At 40.1% G+C, this 17,191-nt stretch overlaps 1 pseudogene; it reads left to right on the forward strand.

Moving 5' to 3' along the window:
• Nucleotides 1–684: 684 nt before the first annotated feature.
• LOC129478514 (cell division cycle-associated protein 7-like) lies at nt 685–1,694 on the forward strand (annotated as a pseudogene).
• The last annotated feature ends 15,497 nt before the right edge of the window (nt 1,695–17,191 follow it).

Genomic DNA, 17,191 nt, shown 5'->3' on the forward strand with positions numbered 1-17,191 from the left:
TAAAGCAGGGGGCAGAGGGTGGTGGTTGAATCTAGGTAAGGCATTCCAGCCAGTGCACCCAAAGAGGAGTGTGGACTTGGTAACTGAGCAAGTCTGGGGCTGAAGTAGAATAAAGAGTTAAAGGTGAACCCACAATGCTGAGAAGATAACTGGGTTCATCAGTTATTTTGGAGAAATAAATGTCAAGCATAAGAAAATGGCTCCCTGGGCCGGGAGCAGTGGCTCATGCCTGTAATCCCAGCACTTTGGGAGGCCGAGGCAGGCAGATCACAAGGTCAGGAGATCAAGACCATCCTGGCTAACATGGTGAAACCTCGTCTCTACTAAAAAATACAAAAATTAGCTGGGCGTGGTGGCGGGCTCCTGTAGTCCCAGCTACTAGGGAGGCTGAGACAGGAGAATGGTGTGAGCCCAGGAGGCGGAGCTTGCAGTGAGCCGAGATCGGCCACTGCACTCCAGCCTGGGCGACAGAGCCAGACTCCGTTCTGCCCCCTCCAAAAAAAAAAAAGAAAAAGAAAATGGCTCCCTGCTCCAACCCGGCCTAGGCGCCCACTGCCAGTATGAACACTCACGGCATGCTGCAAAAGGATCTGATTAAAGAACTTAGAGAAATTCATATATGTGAAATTGATTGCCATGGAAACCTAGTCACGCTCTGATGACAGTTGTGATGGCATTGCTGCCTATAATTTTGCAAACATGAGGCTTCCCAGTGAGTCTGGGAAGGCTGTAGGACCCGTACCCAGTGCAGACACTCAACCTCTCAGGGTGGTGATGAAGCTTCCAGCGCGAAATACCAGGGGAGCAGCCAACAAAAAAGTAGAGCCCCCTCCCCGAACCCTCAGAGAATTCCGTGACCAATTCCAGTTCTGATTTGGAAGATAAAGGTGGCATGAATTTTTTTGGAGAAAAAGGCTTTCAGTATAAAGCAAAACAAAGCAATGCCTGGAAAACACATGTCAGAGTGAGAAAGCTTCCCTGGCTTGTTCCTTAGAAGACGTTCCCTCCCAGGCTCCAACTCACAATCAAGGACATCCCCAAGGCGTACATTTCCGGGTGTTGCTTCCAGGAGAAACCCTGAACAGAGAGCTCCTCTTCTCACCAAGTCCCCTGGTCCCTTGGCGCTCTACTCATGGAGGAGGAGGAAGAAGAGGAAGAGGATAAGGACACGCCGGTGAGAAACAGCAAGACAGTGGATGGCTGCGTGAAGGAAGATGACATGCCCAGAATTCATTGCTCCAGCTCATCCATGACCCTTCTGCATATAATTCACCCAGGGGAAGAAATCACAGAGGAAGGGTTGGAGGCCAACTGCAGCAACTCTCCAAAGAAGATATATAACGATTCCCTGGGCTCTACTTGTTATCAATGGTGTCAGAAAACTATTGCTACCAAAACAAACTGCAGAAACCCAGACTGCTAGGGCATTCAAGGCCAAGTCTGTGGCTCCTGCCTTCCAAACCCTTATGCTAAAGAGGTCAGGGATGTTCTAGTGGCATTGCCCACCTTGTTGAGAAATCTACAACTACAGTTTCTGCCAGCAGCAAGACAGAAGGTGTGCAACTGATATCCTGGTGTATTTCGCCAAATATCCTGGCCCTGGGAATGTGCACACTTACTTGGAAAGTCTGAAAAAGGAATTTGAAATGCAAGCACAACATCTGCAAAATTCACAGCCTGCCATCCATTTCTAAAATCTCTCTTGTTAACATTTTCGATTTCGTCATTGATTGAAACCTGAGTTAAGAATCTCAGTGATCAGTCTATTGTATAAGAAACTCCAATCAAGTTAATCTCACTAGACACATGTGTTTCTGCAATATCATAGAAAGTATATTACTAGTTATACTTTGCTCTCTGCAGTTTCTTCTCTGTTTCCCACCAACCCCCACATCACACCATGCCCCTAGTGGTGCTCTCCCACTGCTTAGTTTCTGAATTATTTTTAAATGACAATTTTATGAAAGCATATTTGATTCTATTGGTGTTGAAATAGCCCTGGAATCCACTCATAAAACCCAAGCTTTTAGAAATACTGTAGCAATATTAACTAGATCTATTAAATTTCAGAGAACTTGTTTACTCAAAAACAATGGGTATGATTTAGTGTTCATACTAGTTGACGTTTTTAACAGAATCAAGGCACAAAAGTCTTAAGATCATGTGGAAAAATTAGGTAATTGCTGCAGAGTGTAGTATATTACTTAAGATGCCTCTCATGAGACTATTCCAGGTATTGTGCTTGTTATACAAGCTGTCACAATTGAGATTTAGTTGCTGCTAATTTCTTCTACCCTGAGGTTAAATGGTGCATCTAGCTTACACAATCATGATCCAAAGGTTTACAGGCCATGTTATATGTAACGTTATGATAGAAAAGACATCTCTGGAAATTGCAATGGTGAAATTTCAGGAGTAGGCCGATTTGAATTTTTGGTATAATACTTTAACATAATTGTAGTTTGCCAAGTTTATTTCAGTTCATAAGTAAGGTATTTCAAATAAATTCTTGGGCCATTTTGTGTGGAAACTTGATATTAATAGTCTATAGCTCTTTGCAGTTGTTGAAGAAATAAGCTAGGCACAGGGTTCATGTTTAGATTTTAAGCACTTTTATCATGAGAAAGAACTGCCTTTTTGGAGATTTGTAACTTTCAACAGTTTAACTTGACATCTCTGCCAAATTAGTTTCTGGGCAGATTTCCTGTGTTGCTACGCCTCTCCCGTTTTGCCTTAATCAAATTGTTTAGTAGAGGTGGAATCTAAGTATTTGTGTGTCCAGTTTACTTGCTGGGCCCATTCAGGGTTTGATGCATAATTGGACCTCAAATCAATACGTATAAATACAGCTTTTGATCTGTAATACTTTTATACAAAGTTTATTTTAATAGACATTTTATTCTTAAAAGAGAAGAAAATATGTTTTCATAATTTGGAGTGAAATTATCCTAGCCATTTATAAATTCACTAAATCCTAGTGAATTTATACTAGCCATTTTATTCTTAAAAGAGAAGAAAATATATGTTTTATTTTCTTTTAATAGACATTTATTTATTTTCTTTTAATAGACATTTTATTCTTAAAAGAGAAGAAAATATATGTTTTCATAATTTGGGGTGAAATTATCCTAGCCATTTATAAACTCACTAAATCCTAGTGAATTTATACTAGACATCTTATTCTTAAAAGAGAAGAAAATATATGTTTTCATAATTTGGAGTGAAATTATCCTAGCCATTTATAAATTCACTAAATCCTAGTGAATTTATACTAGCCGTTCATCCATAAAGATTCATAAAATCCCCCCTAACCCCACTTCTCATTGTCTCCCATAGCCCCCCACTCTGAGGCTATAATATTGCTCTGTTCTTTTCATTCCTCACTTACACTTCTAATCACGCCCTCATCCAAAATTTGCCTAGATGTGATTTTATGTCCCAATTTACCTTGCTCACCTCATTTCCCTAAAGTTTCTACTAGTTCCCACTACACCTGGTGGAATCTAAATTACAGGTATCAAAATAGCCACATACAGGGTCACAACAATTGATAGCATCATGGCCCAGAAGAGATTTAAAATTGCATCTCAATTCCTCTTTGCCTGGTGGTGAGACAGCTGTGTATATAAATTAATGCATCAACTAGATGTGAAGGAGACTTACAGTATGAGCCACTGCCCCAACATTTCGAATATAGTTTGGCTCTGTGTTCCCACCCAAATCTCATGTCGAATTGTAATTGCCAGTGTTGGAGGAGAGGCTTGGTGGACAGTGATTGAATTGTGGGGGTGGTTTCTAATGGTTTAGCACCATCCCCCTAGTGCTGTTTTGTGACAGAGTTCTCACGAGATCTGGTTGTTTGAAAGTGTATAGCACCTCCCCCTTCACTCTCTCTCTCTCTCCTGCCAGGTATGTGAATATACGTCTGCTTCTGCTTTGCTTTCTGCCATGATTGTAGGTTTCCTGAGGCCTCCCCAGAAGCAGAAGCCTGTACAGCCTGCAGAAGTGTGAGCACAATTAAGCCTCTTTTCTTTATAAATTACCCAGTCTCAAGTAGTTTTTTATAGCACTACAAGAATAAACTAATACAGAGAATTGGTACTGAGAGTGGAGCATTGCTCTAAAGATACATGAAAATGTGGAAGTGACTTTGGAACTGGGTAAAGGGCAGAGGTTGGAAGAGTCTGCAGAGCTCAGAAGAAGACAGGACAGGAAGATGAGGGAAAGTTTAGAACTTCCTAGAGACTTGTTGAATGGCTGTGACCAAAATATTGATAGTAATATGGACAGTGAAGTCCAGGCTAAGAAGGTATCAATGGAGACAAGGAACTTATTGGGAACTAGAGTAAAGACCATTCTTGCTATGCTTTTGCAAAGAGACTGGCAGCGGTGTGCCTCTGCTCTAGGGATCTATTGAACTTTGAATTTGAGAGAGATGATTTGGGGTATCTGGCCGAAGAAATTTCTAAGCAGCAAAGCATTGAAGATGTGGCCTGGCGGCATCCAAAAGCCTACACTCATCTGCATAAACCTGAAATGACCTGAAATTGGAACTTATATTTAAAAGTTAAGCAGAGCATAAAAGTTTGGAAAATGTGCAGCCTGGCCATGTGGTAGAAAAGAAAAACCCATTCTCTGGGGAGGAATTCAAGTAGGCTGCAGAAACTTACATTAAGTAAAGAGGAGCTGAATGTTAATAGCCAAGACAATGGGGAAAATGCCTCCAAGCCATTTCAGAGACCTTCCCAGATGCCCCTCCCATCACAGGACCTAGGAGGGCAGAATGGTTTTGTGGGCCAGGCCCAGGGCTCCACTACCCTGTGCAACCTCGGGACACTGCTCCTGGCAGTCCCAGCCACTCCAGCTTCACCCACGGCTATAAGGTCCCCAGACATGTCTCAGGCTGCTGCTCCAGATGGTGCAAGCCAGGAGCTACCAAGGCGTCCCTGTGGTGTTAAGCCTGCGGGTACACAGAGGGCAACAGTTGAGGCTTGGAAGCCTCTGCCTAGATTTCAGAGGATGTATGGAAACGTCTGGATGTCCATAAGTTTGGATGGCAGAAGTCGGCTGCAGGGGCAGAGCCCTCATGGAGAACCTCTATTAGGGCAATGCAGAGGGGAAATGTGAGGTTGGAGCCCCCACACAGGTTCCCCACTGGGGCACTGCCTAGTGAAGCTGTGAGAAGAGGGCCATCATCCTCCTGACCCCAAAATGGTAGATCCACCAACAGCTTGTGCCACACACCTGGAAAAGCTGCAGGCACAGGGGCTGTACCCTGCAGAACCATAGGGGTGGAGCTTTCTAAGACCTTGGGAGCCCACCCCTTGCATTGATATGCCCTGGATGTAAGACATGACGTCAAAGGAGATTATTTTGAAGTTTTAAGATTTAGTGGCTGCCCTGATGAGCTTGGAACTTACATGGAGCCTGTAGGCCCGTTTGTTTTGGCCAATTTCTTCCTTTTGGAAAGGGAGTATTTACCCAATGCCTACACTCCCATTGTATCTTTTAGACATAACAAACTTGTTTTTTATTTTATAGGCTCATCTGTGGAAGGGACTTGCCTTGTCTCAGGTGAGACTTAGATTTTTGAGTTAATGCTGGAATGACTTAAGACTTTGGGGGACTGTTGGGAAGACATGATTGTATTTTGAAATGTGAGAAGGACATGAGATTTTAGAGGGGCTGGGGTGGAATGATATGGTTTGGCTCTGTGTCCCCACCTAAATCTCATTTCGAATTGTAATCCCCAGTGTTGGAGGAGGGGTCTGGTGGGAGGTGACTGAATCATGGGGGTGGGTTCTAATGGTTTAGCACCATTCCCCTAGTGCTGTTTTGTGATAGAGTTCTCACAAGATGTGTTCTTTTGAAAGTTTGTAGCACTTCCTCTCCTTTGCTCCCAATCTTCCTCCTGCTCCAGCTATACAGGATGTGCCTCCTTTCTCTTCATCTTTCGCCATGATTGTAAGTTTCTTGAGTCCTGTCTAGCCATGCGTACCGTACAGCCTATGAACTGTGAGTCGATTAAACTGTATTATTTATAAATTACCCAGTCTTGGGTATGTTTTTATAGCAGTGCAAGAATAGACTAATACACCTTCCTTCCAATTACCTTAGGAATCTCCTCTGTGATTCTTCTTCTTTGAAAAAAATTGGGAGGTGGAAGCACAGCCTTGCTCTGTGGGGCTCAAAGGAGGACACAAAGATGGGATTTGCCTACAACCTTCTTCCTATTTAAAGGACCAGTCTCCTATAGGCTTTCACTCTCTTCATATTTTTCTAATTCCCTTCTCTATTTAATGTATTCCTATATATGTAGAAATAGACATGTAAATCCAGAACAAAAAGAAAACATCTAGTCCAATTCTTTCCTATAAAACATAGCTCCAAAGATGTTTAAGTGACTTTTTTAAAAGCTACAAGAATTTTCCATACTCATCACAAATCCGAAAACAACTTATTATCCACATTTTATCACTCAGAATCTAGTGTATACTGGGCAACATAAACTTATTATAAGCCGTCTCAAATTATCTCACAATGATCCTGTGAAGTTGTTATTCTTTACTTTTACAGATAAGTAGCCTTGAGCTAAGTGAGGTGATATACCTACTCAGCTAGTAGGTACTGGAGATAACTTTTAAACTCAGGTCTTCCAACTCTCTTGTACTGAGATATTGAACTTCTACCAGTTCTATTGCCTGGACTTAGCTGGCACTGGGTTCAGTGTCTATACATTATCTTCTCTATCTGTACATTATTCAGAACTCTTGTTCATTTGTGTAATGTTTCATTTGAATGTCATTATCAGCATAAAAGATGACACTGCCCAGACACTGACCATCCCCCTCCAATGGCCCCTTTTCTCCTTTACAATTCACCCCTTTTCTCCTTTACAGTTCACAAATATTTGTTGGATTTGTGTTGGCATTCAGTAGGAATGCTTTTGGCTACAAGTAACAGACAACCCAGCTGTCAGAGGCTTAAACCATGAGGATGTTTGAATTAGGCAAGATTCCAAAGACTAATATAGGTTCAAACATTGATGAGAACAATTCAGAATTAAAGTACTTTCATTTTACTACCCCTTCACTTACTACCAACTGGCAAAAAATAAAAACAATGTATTAGACCTTAGCAATACAATTTAGTGATTCTCTGATGCCCTCCCTATTTCTCAAGAATGTGCCCAAATTTGATGTCAAATCATAGTGGCAACACAAGGAATTCACTAAGTCAGGGAAGTTCAGAGCTGCATGCTCACTGCCTTTGATACCGCTTAGCTGACAGATAGGGCAATGTCAGCACAAAATGGCCTGTTCTACTATCATATAAAGAGATTCTTAACTCACTAGTTATTTCTGTGTTCTATTCCTCATGCATCATCAAGCCTATAACATCTTGTCCATGATCACCATGAGGGCAATTTAGCAACTGAATAATATCTTCAAAAATTCAGTCTAAAAAGCAACCAAAAAAAACCTGAGGATTTTTCCATAATTATGCTTCACCTACCTCCATCTATAAGCTTTTTATCTTATGTGTCATTTCAAGGTCCCAAACTGAGCCATACAGATCCAGTCAGCGTCCCAAATAGGGCAAAATGGGCAAGGGAAACAAATTTTTTCTCTTGCAGATAATTGCACTTTTATCAAAGCAGGAAAATCTTTCCCAGGTACTGCCTAGCAGACTTCTAATGATAGGTCATTGGGCAGAACTGAGTCACATGACCACCCAACTGCAAGGGTGGCTGGGAAAGTGAAAATCTGGTACAAAAGAAAGGAAACTCCATGACTGACTTAGACCAAGGCTGATTCAGTCTTTGGGGTAAGGGCACTTTGCCTCTCTGACCAAAATGTGGGTTTGGTAACAAGAAAGTAGAGAAAAATTGCTATTGGTTAGACACAAACAATGTCTGCCATGCAGACATTCCGTATAACATGTATTAAATTTTTTTTGCATGACTCATGACTTGGGAGGAGAATCTGTATGTTTATATAATTTTAAATTAAGCAAAACCCTCCATCTTGTCAAATGTTTTCTCTTGATCCAGCTTCACAAAACAACCAAACTCTGCCTTTGTCTTTCTGTGTTTTGTAATGTATTTTCAAATCTCTAAGGGGTGTACAATTTTATTGCCCAATTTTGTATTTCATTGTGAATCATTCCACTGGTTACCACTTTAAAAAGCTTTGCAGTCAAATTCCTAGCACACACACACACACACACGCGCACATACACTTAAAGTCAATTCCAGATGTCACCTCTTACCCCTCATTCTTAAGCTAAATAATTGATGGCTTTTGTACCAAGCTTGCAGATGACAAGTCTTCCAGAGGCTTTCCTGTGGCAGTGGGAAAATGCCTAATCCCAATCAGCAACAGCCCGACTATAGCTAGGATCCATACTCTCCTTAAGGGCTTATGTTCTTGGACTTCTCTTCTGACAGTTACTTTAACCTTTAGGGCTTTATTTTTCCTGCTAATCAATAGCAACCCAGAGTGAATTCCCAAATATTTCCTTGCTTTGTCTCTTCTTCATTCTTCTCTAAATGAATCTAAAGAATAATTTGCATCATTTCTAATTTTACTGAATTTTATGATTTCTCTAATTTCTTTCTTCCAACTCTCTCCTGATTATTCCAGTATTCAATCATCGTTCCCTAATTGAGAAGCCCCCTTACTCAAAATTCAATTACACACAGAATTAATTTTAAAATTATGAACTCAAGTCATAACTTATGCCAAATTCAAAATTAATGGACTTTTGTTATAGTCACCATGTTTTGTGGAAATATTATACCTACAAAGTGTCATTACTTTTTGGTCTCCACGTCTATACAAGCATTTAATGAAACTCATTACAACTATGGTGGTTGATAGAAAAGTAGAGCATAGGAAGAAATCCTAAAGAATCTATAGAGTGTGAGGTCTGATAAATGTAAAATAATTACATACAATTAATACAATTAATCATTGTATTATATAATTGATAATTTAGGTTAAATTAATAACGTATATTTATTGCATACAATTAGAAATTAATTTAAGATATAATGAAAATAAGATTTGTATCAGTTGGTATTAGGTTCAGCTGTGTGTAACAGATTTTCAAAATATAATAGCTTCATATAGACATTTATTCCTCTCTCACCGCTTATAACTCATTGGCTATAATTTGGTCAGGTGGCCAAAGGGAGTCTAATCAGGGAGGCTAAGAGATGTAATTATTCAGCTCAGTGTCATTGTGATCAGCCAGCTGAAAGAAAGATGTCCAGGAAGTCTAGGAAATACAGCCCCTTTTTTGATGGTAATGTGCTTAGATAAATATCTGCAACTGGTTACTTAAGAAGAAGAGAATGTATATTGGGAGAAAATTGGCAATCTCTCCTGCATCACTGGATCTCTATTAAGTGAACACAGAACATTTTAACTGCTTTCACAGTTTTACTTATGATGTGCATCCTTCTAACCCATGCATTCTTAACAGGGCAACATCACTCCCAAGGGGGTGAAATTGGTTCTTGGGAGGAGACAAAAAAAATCTTACATGTATTAGACACAGAAATATATATAATACATAAGAGATTTACAGTATAACTGTGGCATTAAAATTTCATGGGAGAGGCTTTTAAGAAAATAAATTTTAAAACACTTTTTGGGTGGTAGAAGGGATAATGAAAAAAGGTTGAGAAACATTGTTCTAACCTCAAACAGGAGCTTTCAGAAACATATCTCAAGGCCCAGCAAGGAGACACAAGTCTTTTGGCAAAACTTCTTGTTAATATTCTACAGGCTATATAATGCAATAAATAGAAAGGGGAACTAATTTCCAGTTGGCCTGACCAATAGTTTATTCAACAATTACTTTTGAGGACATATTATGTGAAAAAATATGCTGAGTGTTGGGGACACAGCCAAGAATGGAGCAGGAACCCTGCCCAATGGGGCTCCCAGGCTGCTGGGGAAGGCCAGCTTTGGACATTGGGTGCCACATTGATGGCAGATCACAAGGCCAAGTTTCCAAGGCATCTATACTCAGCTTCTGAATCTGGTTCATCTTCACAACTTCCTTGCTAAGTGACCTGGGCAAATTATTACCCACTACAGGCCATGGTTCCCACCACCTAATACTCATTCTTGAATTTTAAACGCCCATTTTCAACCACCTAATACACTATTTTTATGAGGATTCAGTAAGATCACATATATTATGATCATATACCAGGTGCTTAAGAAAATGATATTATTCATATTATCTGTTGGTTTTATCTTATATATTTTGGATGAATGCATGTTTCTATCCTATTTTAAATTGCTTACATTTGACTAATTGTATTAACTTATTGCTTCCTTTTCCTCTTCCCCTCAACTCACCCTGTTAGTACTTTTTTCTGATGGCTCTTGGGCTGGATTTTTCAAAACAACTGGCAATACATATGGTTTGAAAGGCCTAAGGCATGCGATCATTAACACTATTTCATCTGTTCATTTAAAATGTTCATCGATCACCTACTAGGCTAGCCAGGTTCTGTGTTGAGTTAGGTGCTAAAGAGACTGGAAAGAATAAAACAGACTCAGCTCCTGCACTTGAAAAATGATAACATTTATAAGTGTAAAAAGATTAATAAGGGAGGCCAAGGCAGGTGGATTACGAGGTCAGGAGATCGAGACCATCCTGGCTAACACAGTGAAACTCAGTCTTTACTAAAAATACAAAAAAATTCAGCCAGGCATGGTGGGGGTCGTCTGTAGTCCCAGCTACTCGGGAGGCTGAGGAAGGAGAATGGCCTGAACCCAGGAGGCGGAGCTTGCAGTGAGCTGAGATTGCGCCACTGCACTCCAGCCTGGGCGACAGAGCAAGACTCCATCTCAAAAAAAAAAGATTAATAAAAGAAAAAGGAAATATGCTAGAAATACGCTATATGAACATTTGATGAAGATATTACCTGGTAAGAGAAGTCTTTCCTGAATGGTGAAGGTAAGGAAAGAAAATGGAAGGAGCTGTACACATCCATGAAATGAGAAAGAACAGAGAATGCTGGAAGGGTGTCCAGTAAGGAGGGAGCATAGAGACTTTGAAGCTTGGGGTACTGGTCTCACTCTCTGATTGCTACCATGTTCCCACTCTTCCTGTCTCCCTTCCTATTCGTTTTGTCTCATTAAAATCCCAAAGCTGCCCTGAAAGGAGTTCACCAACTATGTCTCTCTCTCTCTCATATACACACATTCCTAAGTCTCCTTAGATATCTCCAAATTTGCACATATTTTCTCAGTTGTCACCATTGCTATCATATGGTCTACCCTTGCTACTCAAAGTATGGTCCATGGACGAGCATCTCCTGCATCACCTGGCTGCTTATTAGAAATGTAGAATTTCATGTCCCTCCGGAGATCACCCTCCACCCCCATCACACATATGGAATAAATTGGAATCTACATTTTAACAAGATCCTCATGTGATTCATATGCACATCAAAGTTGGAGAAGTCCTTATCTCATCTGCCTGCTGGGTCAATATAAAAGATAGGGGGTTGTACCTCACCTCTAGCTTTGTCATGGCCACCCTGACCACCTGTTTTTTGTCATAGCACACATTCCTCTAAGAACTAGACAAGCTTGGATGAAATGTTTGCCCAGGGAAGGTTCTAGTCTCCTAAGGAGTGGTGTGATAGCATGAAATTGCAAAGAAAAGCATTTAGATGCCTTCCCATCCCATCTCCCAAACCTAAACACCACTTCTCTTTTACTTCATATTTCTTAGGTAGTTTTTCTTTTGGGCGTTTAGACATTGTTAACTTTCTCACCTTTCCTAAAAATGTTCTAGCTCTCCAGTGTCTTATATCAGGTGTGATATCTTCATTTCTATGTTTTAAATCAACTCTTGAAATTATTTTGTGTGTTGTGTGTGTGTGTATATGTGTGTAATATCTCCCAGATCTCTCAATCTTCTCAGCAATGTGCTATAATGTGACCTAAAGATACTATTTTCCTAATAAATGGGAAGGGCCCTATTACTCTTTAAATGTATTTGTGTTTGGCAAAAGGGCCAAATGCCAGTAGTTTAACTCTCTCTTAAGGAAGTCACCTGCATTACCTTCCTGCTGGAATTTCAAAGACCTTACTTCCCTGCAGGATACAATAAACACATAGAGGATAACAAACCATAGAGATTTTCTGTTCAGAGATTGGAACCAACTCCCCTTCCTGACACTACTCCAGTCCACGTGGTACGTTTGTTATGGAGATCTCCTCTTCCCATAGCTGGTATATTTGAATCAGTGACTGGTATTACTCCCCCATTTTCATGTACTCTCCTCCTTCCTTCATTGGTATTATGTGCAGGACTGCCAGTGCCTCTATAGCAAGCTTGTCCAAACCACTGCCTGAAGGCCACATGCAGCCCAGGACAGCTTTGAATGTGGCCCAACACAAGTTCATAAACTTTCTTAAAACATGAGTTTATTTGCAATATTTTTAAGCTCATCAGCTATCATTAGTGTTAGCATATTTTGTATGTGGCCCATGGAAGCCAAAAGATTGAACAGCCCTGCTCTATAGACTTTTCTCAAAGTTAGCCTTAATCAAAGGTCTTAAGCTTCTTGCTTCTTTATATGTAACAACTGGATTTGTTTAGATCTTTTTCTACTTCCTACTCAGGATTCACCTTCCAATTAAAATATCCTTATTCCATTTTGTCCTCTTTCACTGTGTTCCTTTGCAGTCTTCAAAATGTGGTTGTGATCTTCAGAACTTCTTCTTTGAATTTGTAACAAAGGGAAATTAGTTATTAGCAAAAGCAACAATTGACATCTATAGATGCTGACTGGTACAGGCACTCTGCCATGCACTTTATATTTATTATCTCTTGTACTCTTTATAAGCCCTGGATTAGGATAGTAGTTCCTAAAATCACTAGCCTGGACTCTAGCTCCATAGATTAGAATTCTATCACTTACTATCTATGAGAACTTGGCTGAAGCTAACCTTTCTGTACTTCAATTTCTTTATCTATAAAATGAGGACAATAATAGCACCTACTTCATGCGATGGTTTTAGTACATTGCTATACTTGAATATTTGTCCACTCCAAAATTCATGCTGAAATTTAATTCCCATTGTAAGTGTTAAGAGATGAGACAAAGCTTTAAGACACAATTAGGCCATGAGGGCTCCACCCTTAGAATAAACTAATGCCACGATTGAGGGATTGAGTTCACCTTCTCTTGTGCAGGCGCTCTTTCGCTCACTCTCTCTCTTAAGCGTGCGCTCTCTCTCTCTCTCTCTCTGTTGGCCCCTCCTCCAGCTGGTACTTTCCACTGTACTATGATGCATAAGAAGCCCCTCATAAGATCACAACATTTTGATATCGGACTTCCCAGTCTCCAGAACTGTAAGCCAATAAATTTCTGCTCATTATAAATTACTAGTCTATGGTATTCTATTACAGCAACACAAAACAGACTAAGACAAACATTCAAGTCTATTACATGCAAAATGCTTATAAAAGGGCCAGGCCCAACCAATTTCAATTATTGTTACTATTACTATCCCTGGTTTACATATGAGCAAAACAAGGCACAATGAAGTTTGATAACTTGCTCAGCTTACCTAGATATTGGTTAGTGGCAGAGTAGGCAGCCTGGCTCTGTAATCTACTCTGTCTAGAAGGAATTAACGGACTAAACCATGTAACTTCAAAGAGTCACTGAAAGAATCCAACTGTGTAGCCAGGGCTAAACATTTAATGACGTAGCACAGGAAGTACTAGGATAGGAATTATACAACATCTAAACAGTGGGAAGCCTCTTTATGAGTGCTCAACTCAGAAATTCTCCTCCTCCTACCAAAAACCAGAGAAATATAAAAACTCTCCCACAGAGAGGCACAGAGAAGAACACATTTTCGGAAGATATTTGAACATACAAAATTAGAAGAATGCTGCACACTCAGAAATCCTAATTTGCAGATTTGTGCAGTATCAAACAGGAACAAAAATAGCTAAATCCACACAAATACACTTATCTAGTCAGCACATATTTACTGAGTGCCCACAATGTGCCAGGTGCTGAGTAGTGGGGATACAAGGTAACAAGTCCTGCTCTTATAGAGCTGAAATTTAGGGTGCAATAAATTTAGAATTTGAGAAAGTGATGAGTTATGGATGAAATATAAAAGGTTAATGTGATGTGATAAAACATTTACTTTTTAAATCTCATCAAAATATCAAAGTAGAGACAGAATTATCTGTAGTGAATGAGTATGGCTGTTCCAATCCAAGGAAGTGACTAGTATCACATGGACCAATTTGAATTAGCATAAAACCAAAAAAACAAATCAAGACACCATTGGAAGCCAGGACTTCCATGGAGAGGAGGATGCAGAGAGAGCAGTGTAGAGACATCCTCTTTGATTACTCTTAATAAGGAGTAACCTACTTTGGAATTATAGCTGTATATGGGCCGGTGCTTAAGTTAATTGTTTAGCGCATTATATATAGGAACTTTCTCAACAAATATTTTTTCTTGTCAATTTATGAAATCTGGAATTTAAATAGCCCCTATGGGTAGTACTTGATGGAACCTGAACAGGACAGGCCTAACTGATAGCTGTGGTTGCAATCATAGAGTCTGGAAGAGGTAAGTCCCCACAAGCAGCCTCTTTTACACAATGTTATCTGAACAAAGGCTTTGGCTCTGTCATCCATCAATCCCATTTTGTCACCTTCTCTTATGCAGTCTTTGGCCTGTGATTTGCACACAGGACATTAGAAACCCTGAAACTCCCATGGTGCTCTAAGACCCCAAAGTGAACTTAGCTTATTTGTAACTCTCTCATAAGTCAGTCCACTTTCTGCTTCATAGCATGGATACTGTGTATCCATCCATTAAACCCCTGAGGTCAGAATTTTACCATGTAAATTATGTACATGTAACTTTTTAAAAATGAGAAGGTGAAGAAGAGGAGAAAAAGAAGGAGAAACAACAACCATCACCACTTATATTACTATTTGGAGAAAGTTGAAGATTCTTGCCACACTGCTTCCTTCATCCTGAGCCCCCTCTTCCCTATTTATTTTCATTGGCTTGTGACTCTGATACTTCTGCAAAGGAACTGGAATGAATATTAACTTGGAAGAATACAAGTCACCATAAAAAGATCAATGAAAAATTATAATATATTTATATCTTCTCATCTCCACCTCCATCTCCCTCCCCTCAACCACTATACACAAATGCACTCATATTTGATATTGTTTAGATAGGTGGATATTTTTGCTAACTTTAGACCCAATCTAATAATATCATCTTCTAAAAAGTCCAAGGTAAGTGGGATTAATCACAAAATGATTATACAATCCTTCTACAAAGGACTGATTCAGTTACACTATGGGTAGATCCAACTGCATATATCCACAGTAACTTTATACTAGGAAACCAGGGGAATGGCTAATTTTGTGAGAAGAGATGCTGTCAGACTAGAAGAAACAAACAGTTGCTAAGGGAAAAAATAGTGACCTCTCAATTCTCTCCCTAGGGATGTGAAAATTCCAAGTGTGGGGTATTTCTCAGTGTTTCGGAAAGAATAACTGATATCTACACAATCTAAGTAAAATCTGTGCCAAATTATTGCTGTGGCTGTTTGTGGTTTGTTATGACAGTCTCCAGTCCACTTACTGTTTCATGAACCAACAGGACCAGGCTGCTTGCTGGATTTTCTGGAGTGCCTTCCGCATATGCTTCCTGCTTTCATTCAGACCATAATGGGAGACAAGTTTCTTGGGTCTCTCTGGGCACAGCCATCCCCAGCCACACTGAGACCATGCCACCTTCCTCAAGGACTTGTCATAAATGAGCTATGAGGACAGCTTCTGTCTTGGCCTTTCATCTTACAGCAGCCATTCTGGAGTCACTGAGGCTGATCGCATCCTGCCAGGTGTTCCATCAGATCCTACTGATTCCTTGCTTTGATGTATGCCCAAAAAAGGTCAAACAAGGATAACCCGCTATTGGTTTAAGTGTCCCACAGCCACCCACCTTCTGGGATCTGCTTTTAGATTCTGCCTCCATTATTCTGAGAAGCAGTGGAAAAAACAGAAAGCCTTTTCTCCATCTAGGTCTTCCCTCAAAACAGCATCATGAGGAGAAAAAGTGATGTGGAGGTGGTATTTCTAGCCTCATTTTATAGATGAGAAGTTTAAGAATCAGAGCAATGATAAGGAAAGACAACACAGCACACTGCCCAAGAGCCTGGATTCTGGACCCAGTCATGACCAAGATCAAATTCTAGCTCCGTCACCCTATAGCCATGTGACACTCAGCAAGTTGCTTAAACTCCCTGCCTCAGTTTTCTCATGTATAGAATAGATATTAATATTCCATTAAATGGTGATGAGGAAGAAAGGAAGTCATGTATATAAAGCACTGAACACAATCCCTGCCTCAAAGAAAGGGGCTGATTAATGCTATTATTACAATTATTATGATTGTAAGTATTAAAAGACTTGCCCTGTCTCTCAGCTATGGCAAAGCTAGTGTTTCTGTAGCCATCAAAATGCTGTCATGCCACGATAACAAACACTCTCCAAAATATCAGAGGTTTATTATAAAGTGTGTTTTCTCATCATCATCACCTCTACTCTATGACTCAGGTGGATAAGGCCCCCATGCTGGACCACTGCCTAGAGTTATACCTGAGGGAAAAAAGAATGGGTGAATCACAAATTGCCTTTTAAAACTTCTGCCCACAAACGGCATGTGTCACTCCACTCATATTGCATTAGCCAAAGCAAGACCAACATGAATGTTGTGGGGAGACAGAATCTTCAACCTTGGAGGGAAACAGATTAGACAAACAGTTATAGATCCACCACAATGGAAGAGCCAGTTGAAGGTCTAAGGTTCTTTCCGTAATGCTACTCTACCCTTTAATAAATTAAAGTTTATGAGATTTTCTGAAAAGTTAAATTTGTGACAATAAATTAGAAAATGTTTAAAAGAAAACTGATAATCTTGCTCTTTTCCTGAGTGTTACCTTTTTAATAAATTTACAGAGATGTCATTTCACCATCATGCAAAGAAAATGAAGTAACCAGAGGCAGCAGCACACAGGTCTGTAGAAGCCTAACAGCCCTCCTGGATCCCTTGCTGCACAGACAGTCACCCTTTCTGCACACCACAGGCTGACAGGTA

The sequence above is a fragment of the Symphalangus syndactylus genome, chromosome 3 (genome assembly GCF_028878055.3).
Source record: "Symphalangus syndactylus isolate Jambi chromosome 3, NHGRI_mSymSyn1-v2.1_pri, whole genome shotgun sequence".
Taxonomy (NCBI): Eukaryota; Metazoa; Chordata; class Mammalia; order Primates; family Hylobatidae; genus Symphalangus; species Symphalangus syndactylus.